At 40.1% G+C, this 15,894-nt stretch overlaps 1 long non-coding RNA gene across 2 annotated transcripts; it reads left to right on the forward strand.

Annotated features, from left to right (window-relative positions):
* Positions 1 to 2,042: 2,042 nt before the first annotated feature.
* Positions 2,043 to 9,974, forward strand: LOC117227798 (uncharacterized). Of its 2 annotated transcripts, none has more exons than XR_004492142.2 (3): positions 2,043 to 2,201; positions 8,963 to 9,081; positions 9,382 to 9,974. It is a non-coding gene; the product is annotated as an uncharacterized LOC117227798 (long non-coding RNA). The 2 variants fall into 2 exon arrangements; XR_013033968.1 differs by lacking the exon at positions 2,043 to 2,201 and adding an exon at positions 6,717 to 6,868.
* Positions 9,975 to 15,894: the final 5,920 nt, after the last annotated feature.

Consider the following 15,894-nt stretch of genomic DNA (forward strand, 5'->3'; position numbering starts at 1 on the left):
GATTCCTTTGTTTGACTTCAATTTCTCGAGAAATAGAACTAGACAAATATTTGCTCCGCAGTCTGGCCAGTCGAAGGATCTGAAACTCTAATAAAGTAATTGCGTGTGGGACGGAACGGTACACCGGACGGCTTGAGCGGATACAATCGGTGATGGCACAAATAATAAATGTATTGCGAGAGCGTATTGGTTACTTCGATTGCCGATATACTTCAACCCTTAAATGCGCGACTTTTTTTGTTTATGATTTCTATTTATCGAGCTTTACTAAAAAATTAGGGTATAGTAAGGGAAAAATAAGAAAGAAAATTAAGTAGAAAGAAATTTAATTATAAAATAGAAAAGCAAATTATATAATATCTTTAATAAATGAAGAAGAGAAAAATAAAGAAGAAAATTATGTCTTTAGGAAAATAGCTTTTTATTACAAAATATATATGTATTTGTAAAATAAGATAATATATATAATATATAGTAAAATACATTTTGTAATAAAAAACTATTTTCCTAAAGATATAATTTTCTTCTGTATTTTTCTCTTCTTCTTTTTTATTTTCCTAAAAATATAATTTTCTTCTTTATTTTTCTCTTTTTCATTTATTAAAGATATAATTTGCGTTTTTATTCTATAATAAATACACACGATGCATTTAAGGGTAAAAAAACGATTGTCACTGAAATGAATTGCATGCGTCCATTAGTATCGGTGACAAATACATTTATATCAGTAACTACAAACAACATTTTTAACGATATCTTTGTCGTTACGATTTTAATCAAACGAAAATGTTAATGCTTTATTTGTAAGAAATCGAGTGAGACGAATCTGTCCAGTCAGGGCTGAATTACAAAAAAAACCGTACGGTGACACCACCCGACGGCGAAACGCGGAACCTGCCCATCGCGGAACGCTCGCCAGCTATTACAGTTCTCGCAAGCCCAATTGATCCTTGCCGGTTCGGTCGTATGTCACCGTATTGTTTGCGGCAAGGAAAATATGGGCGGAGACTTCAATACCAAATAAGATGTGAGCGCGCATTTCTCTCCGAACGTCGCGCGATTAATTTGTGCCAGCCCGCTCGTATATCAGAACGAACGCATTCGACAAGAAACGCGCTTGCCATCGCGAACAAATTTTCGATTTTGCAATATGGATATTACGTGTTTATTTCGTTATTTATTTAACGCTGGAAATATCGAATCTAAATTATCGCATCGAAACTGCTTATTTCATAATTATTGAAATCACGTAGACGACTTTGCGGGAAATAATAACAAAATGTTAGCATGAATATCGTGTAATTCAAATTGAATTAAATATTTGCACGAAATCTCGATAATTGCTGTTCCCTTTATTTTCAGAATGCAATGTAAACCAATCAATTTTAGGGCTCGACAGTTTCCATGCGAGCAAGTTCTTCTAAAGTACAAAATATACTTGGATCAGTGAAAAAATAATTATAAATTTGCTCAGCTCATTTTTTGATATTTCTTATTATAGAATAAAATTGTTGTTACCATAGTATCACGGTGAAACGGAAAATCAATTGTCGAACCGAAGATAGAGAAATAAATTTACCGATTTATTTAGCTGTATAAATCGAAACGAAGATCGAGATGTACGTAACTATCGCTTTCGAATTTGATGGCTGAACGCGGCAATTATCCCTGCACCGCCCTAACGAACTCCAACGATGCGGGAAAATTGAATTTTCCTAAGCGCGAATGTTTGCAAATTATGATCAGCACCCGTCAGCGTGATTTACCCGTAGATTCGTGTACTCGGCTCGGAATAAAGGAGGAGCGGCACATGGGAGACGGAAAGGCACGTTCTCATTCATGACCGCTAATATATTTGCCTCGACTCGCCATTGATTCGCGGGAGACTGCACCTGTGCGCCGAACGTAGCCGAACGCGTGCTCGGCATACGCTTCAAATATGTTGTCTACCGCTGACAAAATACCCACACTACTCCGGCTGTCATACGCGATAAAGTCTGACGTAGAACCTCGATCCGTCAATCGCCTGTTTTATCGCGGCCCGCGATACATCTCCTCAAGATAATACCGGTGAAACAGGGAAGACAGGTAGAAGCTTTTCGCAGTCGTGCATCAGTCATCGCGTCGACAAAATGTTTCCGCGAACCGTTCTGCTGCTTCTACTTTCTTGCGTTGCCAGCAGTCTGGCGTTGGAGCTCGTGGTATGTGCATATTAACCTTTCCTTCTCTCTGCAAACTCGCGCCGAGTTGTTAACGCTACACCTGCCGGCGCCGCCAAATGATCGCTTTTTAGACCTCGTGCGATATTTTTAAATTTAATGTTTCCCCTTTTCCCATCGGCTTGGTGCACGAGCTATGTACACTTGTTTAAATATATTACATATATTATATATATTAATATATTATTATACATATATATTATTACATATATAAGATATATTATATATATATATATATATTATTGCATATGAAAGATATATTTATATATAAATATATTATTATATATATTATTACATATATAAGATATACTTATATATTAATATATTATTATATATATTATTACATATATAAGATATACTTATACATTAATATATTATTATATTTATATATTGTTACATACATAAGATATATTTACATATTGTATACACGCTTATATACTCAACTTAGCATACAAATCTATAATATGCAGGGTGTCCCAAAATTATTGTACAAGCGAGAAATGAGGGATTCCTGAGGCTATTTGAAGTAACTTTTCCCTCAGCGAAAATGAAATCCGCGGCTTCGTTTGCGAGTTATTAACGAAAAACGGTGTCCAATGAGAGGTGAGGCGCTAAGCAGTCGAGCCAACGAGCGCACGAGGTCCAGTTCCGCTCATTGGCTCGGTCGCTTCATCACAATGTCAATCATAATAACTCATTAACGAAACCGCGGATTGCATTTTCGCTAAGGAAAAAGTTACTTCAAATGACCTCAGGAATCACCCTTCATCGGATGTTAACATAATTATGGGACCCCCTGTACAGCTACTTAATTCTTCAATATCTATCTGTCTTCTTCCTTCGTTTTTTCTGATAATCTTACGTTCCTTGCCATTATCTATCGCGAGCGGCTTTACGACCACTCGAAAAATGTATGAACTTTTATAACGATATCTGCACTGAAATCACAAACTTATCATCGTTATTAGTTTTCCAAGGACACCGTTATCCGATTGCGTTTTAGGCACAAGTAGCACGCTTACGCGTAGCACGTTTATTATTCATACAAAAAAAAATAGTTAAAATTTCGCTGAAATTGTCGAGCGAGAATTTTCAATTAAATTCAAAAGTAAACTTTCAGTAATTTTGTTTGTGCTCATAACAGCGCGTTTGCTGTGCGTGATCCGTATGCGCGTCATGATCATATTTGTTCATATTTAAAACTAGAACTATCGTGTGCTGACGGTGAATCGTTTGTATTTTAAATATGCGAGACAATTTCCATAATTATCGAGAAAAGAATATTTTTAGTTTGTATTGCTTTAAACGGAGAAACTTGGAACGCGTCACTTCGATATTGTGAACTGTATACTTTATTATTAACTATGCCTTCAAGTTACGCAAGAAATACCAAGAAAATGCATACAATATTTATAGAACATAATTGACGTTAGACAATAATTTCTTCTTACGTTTAGCTTGAAATATATTTTTAATGCTATCTTGCAGAACGATTGTGAACAGTAAAAAAAGTGAGAAATAACCAATTGTCAGCAATTGTAAAAACGAGTCGCGAGGCTCGAATAATCGTGTCTCCTCTTCCTAAATTGTTCATTTTTGTGCACAATCTCAGCGTCAATTACGGAGAATTTACTGTACTCTCGTCGTAATAGAAAATGTTGCCATTTCTCCGTGACGAGTATACTCGTCAGAGATAGCTAACTGGTCAACCACTTAGCTGAGCCAATCGTGTCTCCTCTTCCCAAATTGCCCACTTTTGTGCACAATCTGAGCGTCAATTACGGAGAATTTACTGTACACTCGTCGTAACAGAAAATGTTGCCATTTCTTCGTGACGAGTATACTCGTCGAAGATAGCTAACTGGTCAATCACTTAGCCGAGCCAATCGTGTCTCCACTTCCCAAATTGTCCACTTTTGTGCACAACCTTTGCGTCAATTTCGGAGAATTTACTGTACACTCGTCGCAACAGAAAATGTTGCCATTTCTTCGTGACGAGTATACTCGTCAGAGATAGCTAACTGGTCAACCACTTAGCTGCGTCGATCGTGTCTCCTCTTCCCAAATTGTCCATTTTTGTGCACAACCTTTGCGTCAATTTCGGAGAATTTACTGTACACTCGTCGCAACAGAAAATGTTGCCATTTCTTCGCGACGAGTATACTCGTCGAAGATAGCTAACTGGTCAATCACTTAGCCGAGCCAATCGTGTCTCCTCTTCCCAAATTGTCCACTTTTGTGCACAATCTGAGCACAATTCTTCCAATTAGGAAGAATCTCTGTACACTCGTGACAGAAATGTTTACAATCCGAGCGTCAATTAGAAAGCATTTATCGTACTCACAATTATAAACCGGTCGCAGGTGAACGATAGACAGCGTTCTCAAACGCGCGGCAATTCGGCTCGCGAGTGGCGCGGCGTGAACGCATGAATTGCAAGGGAATCGGAAACGCGAGCGCAGACGTTTCCCGGTTAAGCGTGCCAGGCAACGGTCCCCCCGGCAATTGGCGTTAAATTCGCAGTCGGCGATACCGTAGGCCCCCGTTGGGCGTCGAACGGTTACGAGTGAACGAACTTTAAACCGGAAGTTGCCCCGTTTTCAACGGAACCCCGTAACAATCGTGCGACGAGTGCCAGCTCGGCGGCGGCGGCGGGCTCGTAAACTAGCCCGCGCGGAAAGTCTCCGTGTGCCGTCGCGCGATTAAGCTGTTTACGCGGCCGATACCGCGTTTTCGGCTCGAGCAATCCTAACGAAGCAAGTTGAACAATAAGCCGGTCCGCCGTAGAGAAGCCGGAGCCTGTCCGCGGAAACTTTTAATGAGAATCCTCGAATGGTGGGGGAGGGAGGGGGACAGAAGGTGGACGGATAAGTCGACGATTTCGTCCGTAGAATCAGCTCGATTCCGCTGGGGAGCTCGGCCCCGAAAAATCGGCGAGCACCGCGGCGAGAACGACTGGCCTCGCCGTCCAAAGGGATCGTGCCTTATCTGGCCGTGCCTTACTAGCTTGGCTACCGGAATCCGGGCTTCGGCCCTTCCGTCGCACCGCCACGGCAAACATTCCCCGGGGATTAAATTTCTTCGCGGAGTGGGGACGGCTTTCTTTTTGAAGAGCGCCGGCGAATCCACTTGTAGCACCGAGAGGACTCCTTGTTGATTCAATTAAGAATTTCTTCGGCGCTCTCTTCTCTCCCATGAAAATTCCGGCCGCTCTGTTTCTCCGTTGACAAGATTCTCCGGCCTCCCTTATCGCCGTAAAAAATGCAGATCCCTCGGCTTTATCCGCCTACGGGGCTTAAGGATTCGGCGGTTCTTTTTTCTTTCTTTTTTTACGGCCCGAACCGGAAGTCCCTCGTTCCTTCGGACGGATTCTCTCGCATGGTGTTCCCCATGTTCAGTCTCTTATTGTCGCGGAGGAGATTTCGCGTATCTCGGTATTATAAACGAGCACGATGGCCGAGTTTGATAGGGCGCGGCGGGACGCGAGCCTCGAAGAAAGCGAGCCTTGGTCCGCTTGATTTAAAGGGACCGAACCTCTTCTTCCTCCGTGTCGCGCGTTCGAGGGAATGACCGAAGTTTTCTCCGGTTTAATTAATTTCTTGCTCGTCGAGGGCGAACCGGCGAGCCGCCGGGATTTTGTTTGACTAGTTAGCTCTCTCGCGTTCGGTTAAACAGAACAATGGGCTGGTTGGTTCCCGTGTCGGGAACGAGGACGAAGGAGGAGAGGGCGAATACGCCGCGCTCCCGGGAAACACGCGCCCAAAACTGGATTATAAAGTTCTGTTGTGTTATCACTGCTTAAGGGATTAACGCCTCCTTGCACGGCGCCCGGCCGGAATCCTAATCAGCCGTGCTGCTGTTCGAAACGCAAGCCAGGTTGCCCGGTTCTCGGCGAGGAGAGAGAAAAAAAACGGCTACACGGAATACGTGCACGACCGGTCGTCGATCAATGATTCGGCTGTCTTTCGATTTGCTCGCCTCGTTCTTTGCGGCAAGGAGAGACCAGACTACAGGGTGTCCCGGAATTATTGTACAAGCGTTCCTGAGGTGATTTGGAGTAACTTTTTCCTTTACACAAATTTTCCCCGAGGCGTCGTTAACGAGTTATTAACGGGAAACGATTGACCAATGAGAGGCCAGCCTGGCTGACGCGCGGCGGTCGAGCCAACGAGCGCGCGAAGCCCAGTTCCGCTCATTGGCTCGGCCGCTTAGGAGCTCGTCCCTCATTGGTCACGGTTTTTCGTTAATAACTCGTAAACGAAGCCGCGGATTGCATTTTCGTTAAGGAAAAAGTTACTTCAAATCACCTCAGTAACTCCCCGTTTCCCGCTTGTACGATAATTTTCGGACACCCTGTAGATTGCGGATCAATACGCGATATTTCTGTACTGAAGAAAATTCTGTTTGGTATTTGATAATGCGGTGCGAAGCCTTGGTGCTCTTATCGATCGCCAATAGATCGTTTCAGTGATTAATCGTGCTTCGTTTCGAGTGATTAGTTGTGTTGTTACACTTGCAGCGGATTGTGTTTATACGAATCCAATTTTAACGATGCCTGGTTAACCGAATTCCATCCGGGACCGTGTCCCTTTGTTCATATGAATGTGGACGCCAATTAAATGAAAAATCAGTCAATGATGGGAGACGAGGTGAATTCTTGTTATATGAAAAATCTGATTCTGTGGAGCAACTCTCGGTAGATTCATATAAATGGAATTTTATCGTATTTGGTGAAAACACGTTGGACAGAAATGCATATAAGCGAATGGTGCATAAAATATTTAGTTGAATCGGGAAACCGGAAATTGAGAAGTTAATCCTCTGTTACAGTCCGAATTTTGTATGAATATAAAAACGTTTATGTATCCTTGAAACCGGGAAATAGCAATGTTTGCGTATAAATGAACAACGAATCAACTTCGAAGAGATTGAATGTTCTCCGATGCGTTGAGTAAAATTTAAAAATCCTGGTTTATAATCTTCTGCATTATTTTTGCACCGTTGTGGCTAAACATGAAATTAGGCTAAACGCATAGCTATTTAATTTCTGGAGTACATTAAGCCACAGGGGGTTGAATATTGTATTTCAATAACTGAATGTGGATCTCCTTGTTATATGATCATATAATTGTAACACAATATAGCATAATATTGTTATATATTGAATCATAATATGATTCTATACTGTCTTTATAAATCACTCTGGTGTACCTTAGTCGCAAATATTGTGTCAGTAGTCGATCTTTGAATAGAAAAAAATTAAGCAGTGCGAGTGTTGACACTTATGGAAGAAGGATCTATGTCGCGCGCAACGTTGATACAGGATGTGTTGACGTCACGTGCGTCCCGCTATTGACACTTACCGCACTGACACGTTATTCCTTCTTATCTCTCATATTTTTGTTTTTAGCCTTGCAGCCGTGAAATTTGGACTTTGTTTACAGTTCTTCTATCTTACGTCACACATTTCTTTTTTCTATTCTCTCTCTCTCTCTCTCTCGCTCTCTCTCAATCTCTTCAGTGGAGAAACCTAAAATTGAAAATTTATTATATTACATTATATATATATATATATATATATATATATATATATATATATATATATATATATATATATATATATATATGTTATATTTTTTTACATTATATTACATTATACTAGATTACGTTATATTATATTACATCATACTACATTATATTATATTACACTGCATTACATTATATTACATTGCATTATATTATATTACATTGCATTACATTATATTACACTGCATTACATTATATTACATTGCATTATATTATATTACACTGCATTACATTATATTACACTGCATTACACTATATTACACTGCATTACATTATATTACATTACATTACATTGCATAACATTACATTACATTACATTGCCTTACATTACGTTACATTGCATTATATTGCATTACATTACGTTACATTACGTTACATTACGTTACATTGCATTACATTGCATTACACTGCATGTTATTGCATTACATTACGTTACATTACGTTACATTGCGTTACATTGCATTACATTACATTACATTACGTTGCGTTACATTGCGTTACATACGTTACATGACGTTACATTACGTTACATTATATTACATTACATTACATTAAATTACATTACGTTACATTATATTACATTAAATTACATTACGTTACATTATATTACATTATATTACATTATATTATAGCTGTTTCGTTGTTGTAATAAAATAAGTGGGTCTATGTTTTTGGAGACTATCCGAACAACCTATTAAATACAGTATAAACAGCAATAATTGTAAACCACGTTGTCATAGAAACTCGAAAATATAACATAGCTTAACAATTAGCTTTCGTTCCACCGATCTTCTTTATCTTTGATATTTCGCTATTCGCAATTGTAACTAGTAACAAGAAGTGGATCGTTCGGCATGCCGTAGATAGCATGCATACCGTTTGCATATTGTTTGCTTAGCATACGAAAATGAATAAACGTAATGCTCACAAAAGTCGGCAAAAAAACATAACCGTAGAAAAGTCGCAGAGCAATTGCGTTCGCATTGAAAATAAAACATTGGACTACGTTGCGAACAATTGCTGCGAAAAGACTGCAATTCTCGATTACACACGGAAAGCCCATAAGAGCCGTTACAGTCTAAAGTTTCCTGCAGCTTATTCTCGTAGGTCTTAACAACACACATGCGCGAACTAATTCATTACAATGCATTTTACAGGAGACCACGACCGAAGCCGGCAAATTAACCTCGCTGTCCGAAGTGGAAATTCTTCTATCAATAGCAGCGTGCGCGTTCGCTTCCATCGCAGTTGTAATCGTGCCAACGATGCTTTATTAGTAAGTACACTTTTACGAAATTGTTTTCGCCTGTTCCTCCATTCTTATCGTTCTTGCCGTAAACGTTCGCAGCACGCAAAACAAAAAGTTACCGTAATACGGTACGCTTTGTGTTAACGAAATACCGTGCCCCGAGAAATGATAAGATTAGCAGCACATATCAGCCGTGCTTTGGTTCAGGCTTTACCGGATCAATCCGCATCGTACATAAAGAAAATCTTGTCGTCGATTTCAAAATCGTTCGATCGAATTGAAAATACGTGTATCGCAATCGTTCAAGCTTTTGCATTATCTTTCCAGCAAATTCTGCGGCGCACAATTGCAACACGAAGACGACTCGCAAGACCGAAAACGTTTATCGATTTAATTATGCGAAACCGTCGATCCGATCGTAGAAGAATCGCTTCTTCGTTGTAAGCTAAAAAATGCTGAGAGCGTTGCGTTATCGTTACGATGTGAATCTAGGCACTTTTAGAACACGACTTTCAACCGATTAGAAGCTTCGAGAATGATAATAAATATAAACGAGCTGTTTCAAGCGAAAATGTTGTAAGCCAATTTGTTTGCTAGGTTAATTTAATGTTATTAAATCACGTTTAATTTAATATCTCATTTGATTTCTCGTTATTATTCGAAGTTAAAGCTTGAAAGTGGCTTACGTAAAACAGTTGCCACGATTATTTGCGTTATCGCATTTTACGAAACTTTTCATTCATCCTCTGTTATCCAGAAATTAACTTTTTCAACTTACATCGTTTCTGCTTTGAACGGCTCGAGTATGAAATTCCATGAGAATCTACGGTCGTCCGACTCCCGTATTTAATTTACAATTAATTTACCTCGACTGACATTGATATTCGATGAATAAAGAAATACGCTTTTTTAACGTGCAATATCTTTTATTACTCTTTGAAACTCGACCTATCAAACTCTAGAGCATAGTTCCCGTGTTATTCCATCCCGTATCGGGTATACCGAAAACAACGTCACTGATAAAATCGAAATTTCACTGGCATCGACTGGAAAGTTTAACGTTAAATTCCGAAACAAGCAGCACGTACGATTATCAATTTCATTGGTGGTTTCGAGAGCGGAGAGTACAGCGGTCGTCTCTAACCATCGTTATACAAAACTTTCTAGCCCCGTTACCCGTGCATCGTAAAATGTTGGGGGAAATTCCTGCGGCACGGTATCCTCTGCGCAGACATTAATATCGCCGGGAATAAAGAGCGGCAAACCGATCGTACGAGTTTTTACGTCTGACAGTTAACGATTTAGACAGATTTTATAAACTTCTGGAGTTTCGGAATAACAAGAGCGTTGCTGTACGGTAATTTCGCCCAGAGATGTTCGGAGGTCGGGAATTGAAACCGGCAGATCTGAGAATAATAAGTCGCGACTGTTCGAGTCTCGCGGCTCGTTTTTATAGAAATTGAGGGCAGACGGCTAAAAAGGCAGTGGCCTGCGTGCTGATATAGATTATTATGAATACATAGTAATGCTAGGACGAGAACGATGACTTAACTTTTTTATTTCTAATTTCTTGCCACGGTTCGAAGGCAATTCGGAGGCCACGTGACACGATTCCAAGGCAATTCCGAGGACACGTGACACGATTCGAAGGCAATTCGGAGGTCACGTGACATGATTCAAAGGGAATTCCGAGGATAAGTGACACGATTCGAAAGCAATTCGGAGGCCACGTGACACGATTCAAAGGCAATTCCGAGAATAAGTGATACGATTCAAAGGCAATTCCGAGGATAAGTGACACGATTCAAAGGCAATTCGAAGGCCACATGACAGGATTCGAAGGGAATTCCGAGGACACATGACACGATTCCAAGTCAATTCCGAGGACACGTAACACGATTCGAAGGCAATTCGGAGGACACGTGACACGATTCGAAGGCAATTCGGAGGCCACGTGCCGCGATTCAAAGGCAATTCGAAGGCCACATGCCATGATTCAAAAATTCGGAGGCCACATTACACGATTCGAAAGCAATTCGAAGCCCACATGACACGATTCGAAGGCAATTCGGAGGCCACATACCACGATTCGACGGTCATGTACCTATTACCTACCACATACAGTAAATTTTCTCTAATTGACGCCCGATTTGTGCACAAAAATGGACAATTTGGGAGAATGAGATACGATTATTGTTATATAATTACTATTTTTATAATTGTTGGCGATCGGTAACTATAAAAACGAGCCGCAAGGCTCGAATAATCGTGTCCCCTCTTCCTAAATTGTCCATTTTTGTGCACGATCTGAGCGTCAGTAAGGGAGACATTACTGTAGTGACAAGGAAGACTAAATTAAGGTCAAATTAAATGAAAATATAATATTTAAAACTTAAATTCCTTATACAGAACTAAAAAGAATGTTTGTTTTTAATGAATCTATCTCCTTGTTATAGGAGGGTTTCGTGTACTAATTATTACGATTTTGTTTTCATTCATCTCGACTAATGTACGACTTCGACAGTGATGAAACGCGTTCGAAAGAACGAGTTTATAAACATTGCAATCGAAATGGTTGACGATGCAAGAGTCAATGTCCAAGAAGGCAACATTTTTATCGAACAAAACGTGCAAGTTAATCGATCAATGTGCGAACACGATAGAATAATAAATATAACCGTGCCATCGTTCGTTTAAAATGACCGACGAATTAAGTGGAATTTCTGTGTTATTTCTGATTCTGGTATTTGCGACACCGAGTTTGGTTTTCGGCCTCTATAAACGGGGGTAGGGAAAGCTCTGTGTGAAAATTTCTCGCGCGACACGTTGTTCAAATCGAATGAAAAATTCCAATCGACTCCGGTCAATTCGAAAGGCAGATGCCAAGCCATCCAAGAAATTGGGGACCGCGCGTCGACTCCAGTCAAAAATCAATTTCCGATGCGATTAAAGCCCCGCGGATGAGCAGCGTGTTGCGTATCGGGCCGGGTATCCGATGAAACGTATCGGCGATTCCGTTGTTCGCGTGACGTCCACGGCAAACAAACGAGTCGGAATGCGAACCGTTTCCACCCGCGCCGTACCCCGTAATAATATGATAAATTCAGCCGATCAATTTGCTTCGGCCCCCGCGGATATTCCATTAAACGAAACACCCGGTTTAGCGCAAATAAACGTTCCGCACAGTGACGGACGACCACCGCTGGCCCACGTTTTTACATCTGTGTCGCGCGATTCCCGCGCAGTTTGCGAATTATTATGCAGTAGTAGCGTTAATAATACGACGCCGCGTGGCCGTAGTTTGCACGGTACACACCGTTATTCGGCTACATAAATGCTGCGCGTGGTCCGGGCTGGTTCTAGATAATCAAGGAGAATTTACTTTTCGTCGCGCATATTGAAACCAAACCGTATCGACGAGCAGTCTACAAACACACACGCACACACATACGAAAAAAAGCCGAGCAGGACGTTGCGCTTTTCGGTTATGCCAACGGTATTTCGTATCGATATATCCGGGGTTTACACGTTCACGTAGTTATTATAATTACCTGACGATCTACACGAACGCCACGCGGAATGCAAACGCGTGCTAGCTTTATTCTTCCTTTATTACAATTGATTATTGTCGAGCTTAATTCGATGCCGAGCTAAACTCGTGATGAGAATTTCGAACGGAACTCGTTGAACGCGAATGTGGTGTCGTGAAAATAAAACTGCGGCTCGGCAGCCGATCAGTGTGGAAGTCTATCAAAATTCGAACGGCGGACTCCTGGGTCCGTTCGGACCCGGACTGGAAGAATTCATACCGCGAGTGTCAAATTTCTGACAGCTAATTTCAATTTTCACATGTTCCGACGAAACCAACGTATCTGAAATGAATACCGTAACGATCAACTTGGATACGATTCTTTTTTTTGACGCTGGCAATAATAGCTTGGAAATTTTAGATTTCAAAAAAAGATTTTCGAAGATGGCGGTAATATAAATTCCGAAAATTAGGATATGTCGTCCACGGATTTTCGTACTTGATTCTTAGTTAAACAAGCACGATGCTATAGTTATTTTGCTGCCTTTTAACACCCAAGAAATATAGTTCAAATATTATTTCAGTTTTTTCAAATGGCACCAAAATGGTACCAGCGGCATACAACAGATTCTTAGTTAAATAAGCACAATGCTATAGTTATTTTGCTGCCTTTTAACACCCAAGAAATATAGTACAAATATTATTTCAGTTTTTTCAAATGGCACAAAAATGGTACCACCGGCATACAACAGATTCTTAGTTAAATAAGCACAATGTTACAGTTAGTTTGCTGTCTCTTAACACCCAAGAAATATAGTTCAAATGTTATTTCAGTTTTTTCAAATGGCACCAAAATGGTACCACCGACGTACAACAGATTCTTAGTTAAATAAGCACAATGCTATAGTTATTTTGCTGCCTTTTAACACCCAAGAAATATAGTACAAATATTATTTCAGTTTTTTCAAATGGCACAAAAATGGTACCACCGGCATACAACAGATTCTTAGTTAAATAAGCACAATGTTACAGTTAGTTTGCTGTCTCTTAACACCCAAGAAATATAGTTCAAATGTTATTTCAGTTTTTTCAAATGGCACCAAAATGGTACCACCGACATACAACAGATTCTTAGTTAAATAAGCACGATGCTATAGTTAGTTTGCTGACTTTTAACACCCAAGAAATGGGCCGTTTATTTTGAAAGTGGCACAAGTCACTTTACCGTAATGAAAAGTGGTAATTTTTCAATGTTTATACGAAATTATTTATACTGAGAAAAATATCAGTATCCTGAGATAACAAATACAAGTAAATCTTCTCGAAAGTTAGCATCCATATTTTTAGACGTGTTAAAACGCAAACCCTTAAATATATCGACTTAAAAACAAAGTGACTTATGCCACTTTCAAAATAAACGGCACAAATATAGTTCAAATGTTATTTCAGCTTTTTCAAATGGCACCAATTAACCCCTTAACGCGCAGAAACGTATTAACACGGGCGTGCAAAACCGGCCAAAATGTGCAGACCCGTATATATACGGTCGGCGTCGCAACTTATGTTATGTTACCTATATTAATTGAAAAACAGTACGATGGGTACAAAATTCGATCTGCAATGCGATTCAATATTCACTATAATTATTTATCCACTATTTTTATTGAATTTTTAGTAATTTTTGCATTTTTTTTACGTATTTATTGAAATTAAGGTCCAAATATGTATTTTCTTAGATAAAAAAAATTGATTTTTTTTGGTCGGTTTTTTTTTTTTAAATTGTGCATTAAGGGGTTAAAACGGTATCACCGGCATACAACGGATAATTTTTGCCGCCGGACGGCATAGTGTTAAAATACACGAATACATTTAGTCCTCGCGATATAATCGCAGTTTAAACGCGAACTACTCCTTCGCGAAGCGCGAACTCGTCGTAACAGAAAATATTGCCGCAAGTATACTCGTCGGAAACAGGTAACCGGCGAACGGCAGCCATAAGCGCTTTTGATAGCAGTCGCGAACGGCGTTCGAAAAAAGGAAAAAAAAAACACAAACATATTCGTATCGTCGCCGGGCGAGTAATCGCATGCTCGATATGGTTTTCGGCGCGATCGAGCGCACCGAAACCGTGTCTCATAAATTCGCGGCTGTCGCCGGGCATGCGGTACGGCCAGGCGTGACAGTATAACTCGTGTACATAAAACTCTTATAGCGTGAATGGCGATATAAAGTTTAATACGGCCTCGAACTTTCGCGGATTATGATCGAGAAGGCTTGTCTCGCTGGCGCGGGCCGAGCGTTTCCCCGGCTACGCTCCGTCGCCGCGCGGCGCGGCGCGTCGCGGCATCGCAAATTCGAAACGTTTCTTTAAGGCATGAGGACATCGGGGCTTTTATAACCGGCGAGAAGCTTACTCAGGAATTTTAGAGCTACTCACCGCGCGGCTCTCTTCCGTGGAAGTTGTAACTCCCCGGCGTTCGTATATATGGAAAGTTCCAGCCTGTAATTTCACTCGGCGCCGTCGTCGGCCAACGTGAAAATACACCGTCGGTCGTTCCGCCGCGTCGTCGACGCAATGCGATTTTTAGTTTCCGATTTCGTCGTCGCATTGCGCGCGTGAATCGATCCCGTCCCTGTCTAGAATGGAAGAAACGATCTCGCAGATGATGATCCAGTGATCGTCCATCGTTTCTCTTCGCTTGATAATAGCGCGCGATATCGATCGCCAGTATGTTCCCGTTGAACGGTAAGCACAATTTTATCATCTGCCGACAATACAGTGCTCGAACGGATTGGCAGACAGTCACTTGGCGCTCTGTGTTTATCTAGCTGTTGACATTATTTAGTCTGCAAGATAAACACGCACGCTCGAATTAGGTTCGCCGAAACACGTTCACGCCGGCACACGATGCTTCGAGCATAAAGGCGTACGAGGCTGAAATCATAGATTTCGAATTTTTTAGTTTTATTTAATTTAAGGAGCAGGTATGATAATCATTTTTTATAGGTAATATAATATAATTAGTATAATAATAATAATATAATATAATTAATATAATAATAATAATAATAATATAATTAATATAATAATAATAGTAAAATATGATCAATATTATGGTAATATAATATAATTTTATAGGTAAGATTAACCGATTTGTACATGAATAATATACGGTTCTGATAATAAAGATTGGGATTTATTTAATTACTTATTTTTAAGATTGAAAATGTTAATTTTGAACGAAATATGTAGTGCATTTATTTTCCGACTCGTTAAATGATTCGAAAATTTCTCTGAAAAAAAGAAAAAT

The sequence above is a fragment of the Megalopta genalis genome, chromosome 8, assembly GCF_051020955.1.
Source record: "Megalopta genalis isolate 19385.01 chromosome 8, iyMegGena1_principal, whole genome shotgun sequence".
NCBI classification, from domain to species: Eukaryota; Metazoa; Arthropoda; class Insecta; order Hymenoptera; family Halictidae; genus Megalopta; species Megalopta genalis.